We start from the raw sequence: 5,944 nt of genomic DNA on the forward strand, positions 1-5,944 counted from the left end.
GGATTCAAATCTGATGGAATATGGCGCCCATAGTTGTCTAGAAAGTCTCTGTATGCTGTGGTTGTTTTTGAAAATGGCAATCTGAAATGTTTACAAAGGGAATCTATTTCTCTTTCTCCAAAGCCTGGATTTATCTTTGCTGACCACTCATTGACTTCTAAGGTACGGAGCTCAGAAATTATGTTTGGAATGGAATTAAAAGTGCCTGGCTGTGACCCAGTTGGTTCATGAGAAGAAATTGGTGTGAATAACGTTGTTTCATATTGTTTATGATACTGGTTAAAAATTGGCCATCATTGATTGAAACAATCTTATTGTTCTCTGTCAGTGTTATTAATGAAACTTCATTTCCTTATGGCATTCTCTGCTTCTAAGGCCTTTTTATCCCTGTGTTCCTTCACTGCTTCTAAAAACTGTTTGCTGCGACGAATTAACTTGTCTGCATAAATTATAGTAATATCCCTTTTCTGTAAGACTTCTAAAGAGCTTAACAAGAAGGCTAAGTTAGAAATATTAACTAAACCAAAACGGACCATATTTATATTACTGGATACTAAGCATTTATTGGTTACTGTGTAAGTATGGTTAAATAATAAACAGGATGTCCATAAGATCTTATACACTTTTACACCTATACCGCTAAATCCCGGGAGGTAACTAACATTCAAATACCTAACAATGTTATTGGATCAGACTTTGTATACAGCCATATCGTAAATATTTTCTCTCACTTTTGTATAGTACTTTAGACAATTTTTTTTTTTTTGCATTTCTGTACTACAAACAAGCCGATAAACTTTATCCAACTGTATTTTTAAAGTCGGGAAAAGTCTAATGCCTAGGGTGGCGATTTACTGCTTTGTTTTCGAAAGGTTTCTATTTTAGCCGCTAACAGTAAAATAAACATAGGAAATCGGTGAGGAAAGATTGGAAGTAGAAATTCTCAGGAGATTTACTTTGGAGATTCGTTGTCCATACGCTAAAGTCCCGACAGTAGTATTCCTTTTGTTTCGTCGAGTTTCTAAGTCAGTTACTAACAATATAATAACTATAGAAAATAAGTGTGAAAAGTATAAACTCTGACCATAAGTTATTTGGAACTTTGTGATCAATATTAACAGAACTACACATTTTATTCTGCATTTTACAGCCTTTTCTTTCAATATACTTTGATAAATTGCCTACAACCTGAATGAAAGGATTAATGATTCTTTCTTCTAAAGGTAGGCAAAACTTGACGAAGGTAAGAAAACGCCGTATTTACACCACTGGTGAGTGGATCAACTCGTGAATATCACGGTAGTTTGGATACTGGTGTTTGTGTCCGTCTAAAATTATAAATGTATTTTCCTAAGGATTATTGTACTTAGCTTCTGTTTATGTTAGAGTAATATAATATATATTATAGTGACAGCACTTATATTAATCCTGGCTAGAAGAATTTTAAATGAAATGTCTTAGGTTGGCTAAATTATGCTGGTAATTACTTATTTTGTGATGTTGAGAAACCGAAATAAGTTTAATGGCACATAGATGGCAGCACGATAAAGTACTATAGTTATCACATGTAGAAGGTGGCCTCATGGTAATTATGTTTGAGCCGGAAAAGTCTGCCTAACACTACTTGAATAAATGATGGTATGCAACATTTCTATACATATACAGTAACACATGTGTATGAATATGTGTGTGTGTGTGTGTGTTTGTGTGGGGATACATACGTACATGGACATTACATAAAGTTATTCATGAGTGTTGTATAACACAAATGAATAAATTACACAGAAAACACAACTGTCAAGGCACAGAAGAATAAAAATAAAGGATTTTATCTGAATATTAAGATGTGAATTTAACTGTTACCACTGACTTGTAAAGTATTATTTGGAGGTATGGTACACCAAATGTTTTTATTAATGGTGGTAAGAGACTATTTAGTTTGGTTTTAAATTTCGTGCAAAAGCTAATCGAAGGCTATCTGCGCTAGCACTATAATTTAGCAGTGATAGACTAGATGGAACACAGTTAGTCAAAACCACCCACTGCCAGTTCTTTTACCAACGAATAAAATTACAACATTCCCATGGCTGAAAGGGCGAGCATATTGGGTAACGGGGAATCCAACCCACCAGGCCATGACCGACCTCAACATAACTTTTTAAGCTTCAATACTGAAATATTCAGCAGGTAGTAAGTTGATGAGTAAACTGGAATGAAGGAAATTGCCCGTTGTAAAATACACAAGCGTAAAGGACGACGTTTCGAAAGTCTTCCGTCTTCAGGCCAGTGTGTGTGTCGTCGTTTTAAACCAGGGGTGGTCAGAAATTTGGATTTCTCTTCACCCCGCACTTGACTGATTGACTTTCTTCACGCTGTTGGATTTAATGAAAGTAGTTAAGAGATGCTTGGTACTGAATTATTCTTTCTGACTTGACTTACTACCTCAAGTAGAAAGGAAAACCCATGAAGAGTAGACCGGAAAGGTTCTTTCTCTTGTTTATTGTCGGTTGCATGACACGACGCAAACTGTCAAGCCCACCACAATTTTGCGGAAATTCGTAGCAAGGGAGATGCAGGGCTGGCACATGCTGGCACCGAGAGGCCTTCGCACACACTTCCCCAAAACGGGCCAAGACATAAGCGTTTGTTATAACAATTAACAGTATACAATAGTATACAAAGTTAACAACCTGAGTTAAATGAACAGATAAATATTTTAAATACATACAGATTATGACAACTATACTGTATATAGATAATAAGATAATAATAATTACAGTAAATGAAACCATAATGTATATCTGTGATTATTATTATCTCAAATGAAATTAAAGCATTGAATACAATGACCTGCAAAATAAAACCCGCAGTCGGTGCCTGGTCGGAAACCTGAAAAATAAAACACGTTGTCGGTGCCTGGTCGGAAACTTGAAATATAAAACATATAGTCGGTGCCTGGTCGGAAACCTGAAAAATAAAACACGTTGTCGGTGCTTGGTCGGTACCCTGAAATATAAAACATATAGTCGGTGCCTGGTCGGTAACCTGAAAAATAAAACACGAAGGCAGTGCCTGGTGGGAAACATGAAAAAAGGGTTTCGGAAAAGATAAAGCTTAAGGTGGTTAATTTGTGTTATTGAGTGTTTTTATTGTGTTAAAGGGGGATGTGTGTTTGTTTCATGATTCTGGTGTTTCAGCTAATTTCGTAGTTTTGCTTAACTGGAAGTTACGATATTTTACGTTATTGTAACATGCTGTGGCTAGTTCTAGGAATTTTTTTGGGGTGTTTTCATTTGACTAGTTTCATGAAGATACGTTCCTGTTGTGCAAATGGGGAGACGATATGCAATTCCAATAGCTTTTAGCTCCGCTGCTCCAAGTGATTTGTATAGGTTGTTAGACATGTTACATGTGGTGGCATTACCACATTCTGATACTAGTCTCATGTACAATTTGTAGATTAATAAGATAGTTTGGGCATAGTTTCTTTAGATAGTATTTTATCTGATCTTTTCTTAATGATTTCCCTAAAGTGAGTGTCATGTGAGTCTGTTGTTGAAAGTTATAACTAATAATTGAACTGAATTGGTGAGCTTTCTTCCTGTTTCTTTTAAATATTTTACTGAATACTATGACTTGCGTCTTTAGCAGATTAATTACGTACTACGCGTCAGGTATTACACTACTTAGTTACGTAGTCAGGCAGAAGCTGAACTTTTTTGGCTGCTGTGCTCCAAGCATCCACGTCAGCGGCATACTGTGAGGCAAAGGTTTCAGTGAAATCGAGGAAGATGATATCGTTTATAAATATTATGTATAGCAGGGTGCTTAAAACTGAGCCTTGTGGAACTCCTGTCCACGGCCGGCCCTAAGGGGTGGTGCAGCGGGTGCTAGGTACCCGGGTCTCCGATTGAAGTGGGACCCTAATCCAAATCAAGAGCAGTGATAAATGTGTTCCACACTACCTTTCAAAGTGATCTCAGTAAAAGTGTTCCACACTACCTTTCAAAGTGATCTCAGTAAAAGTGTTCTACACTATCTTTCAAGGTAATTTCAGTAAAAGTGTTCCACACTACCTTTCAAAGTGATCTCAGTAAACGTGTTCCACACTACCATTCAAAGTGATCCCAGTAAAAGTGTTCCACACTACCTTTCAAAGTGATCTCAGTAAACGTGTTCCACACTACCATTCAAAGTGATCCCAGTAAAAGTGTTCCACACTACCTTTCAAAGTGATCTCAGTACTTTGAAAGATAGTGCGGAACACTTTTACTCAGATCACTTTGACAGGTAATGTGGATCACTTTTACTGAGATCATTTTTAAAGATAGTGTGGAACACTTTTACTGAGATCACTTTGAACGGTAGTGTGGAACACGTTTACTGAGATGACTTTGAAAGATAGTGCGGAACACTTTTACTCAGATCACTTTGAAAGGTAATGTGGATCACTTTTACTGAGATCATTTTTAAAGATAGTGTGGAACACTTTTACTGAGATCACTTTGAAAGGTAGTGTGGAACACGTTTACTGAGATCACTTTGAAAGGTAATGTGGAACACTTTTACTGAGATCACTTTGAAAGGTAGTGTGGAACACTTTTACTGAGATCACTTTGAAAGGTAGTGTGGAACACGTTTATTGAGATCACTTTCAAAGGTAGTGTGGAACACGTTTGATCTCAATAAACGTGTTCCACACTATCTTTCAATGTGATCTCAGTAAACGTGTTCCACACTACCTTTCAAAGTGATCTCAGTAAAAGTGTCTCACACTATCTTTCAAAGTGACCTCAGTAAAAGTGTTTTTGGTTAATTGCGGATATGATGCAGTTTTTCCAAATGTTGTCGTAGCTCTCCGAGTTTACCCAACTTTGCCAGTCACAATAGCTAGTACTAAACGCTCTTTCGCTAAACTGAAATTAATAAGGTCATACTTGTGATCAACAATGAATCAAGACCGTCTCAATTCCTTGGTTGTCTTCTGTATTGAGAGAGAGAGAGAGAGAGAAAGACGCTGCAATTTGGGAAACCTCATAGAAGAGTGGGTCAGTGATAGTACAAGAATATATAATTGTACTTGAACTAAAATTTTGTAAGTACATTATCTTTTTCATCGTTATTTTTGCATCTGCTTCCATTTTTGTATATGTTTGAAAACTAGGTAGGTCATTACTAAAATTGTGCTTCAGATGTTTCATGCATGGTTATATTTTTTCTCTCTATTTTTCCCTCTCTCTCATGCATATACATATACATAGTTTCATGTACATTTTAGCAGGGGGGCCCACCATTAATTCTTACACCCTTGTACTCTAGGGCCGGCCCTACTCCTGCCTGTAAGTTAAAGGCTGTGGACACATTATTATTGATTCTGACTTTGACTGACCTGTTTGTTAGGAAACTAGATATCCATCTTATAAGTGGAATTGGTATACTGTATTGAATAAGTTTATATCTAAAGCCACTGTGCCAAACATTATCAAATGTTTTTTTGACATCAAGAAGAGAGGTTATCGTTGCATAGTTTATATTAAAACCACAGTGGACAGCTTCAGTTAATCTGACTAGGTGTTCAATAGTTTTTTCCTAGCAACGTTATATATATCAGTTAACAATTTATTTGACGAAATAGTCATCTGGTTGTGATTATTTTTGCCATTAATTTTCCTATACAATCTAAAAGACTTATCGGTCTGTAATTTGCTGGGTTGCTAAGATCCCCGTCATTTGTGGGGGATGATACTAATAATTGCTGATTCCCAAGAGGTATTTGCGCTCAGCGATAGATTATACAAGGTGCTTAAGGAGTAATTCGGACGCGTTTTTTAAAATTAAATTTCTTACGCCGTCTTCACTGGGGAATGAATTTTTTGTTTGTTTTGTTTTGTAATTAAGCACAAAGCTACACAATGGGCTATCTGTGCTCTGCCCACCACGGGTA

This window comes from Limulus polyphemus, unplaced genomic scaffold, assembly GCF_000517525.1.
Source record: "Limulus polyphemus unplaced genomic scaffold, Limulus_polyphemus-2.1.2 Scaffold1116, whole genome shotgun sequence".
Lineage (NCBI taxonomy): Eukaryota > Metazoa > Arthropoda > Merostomata > Xiphosura > Limulidae > Limulus > Limulus polyphemus.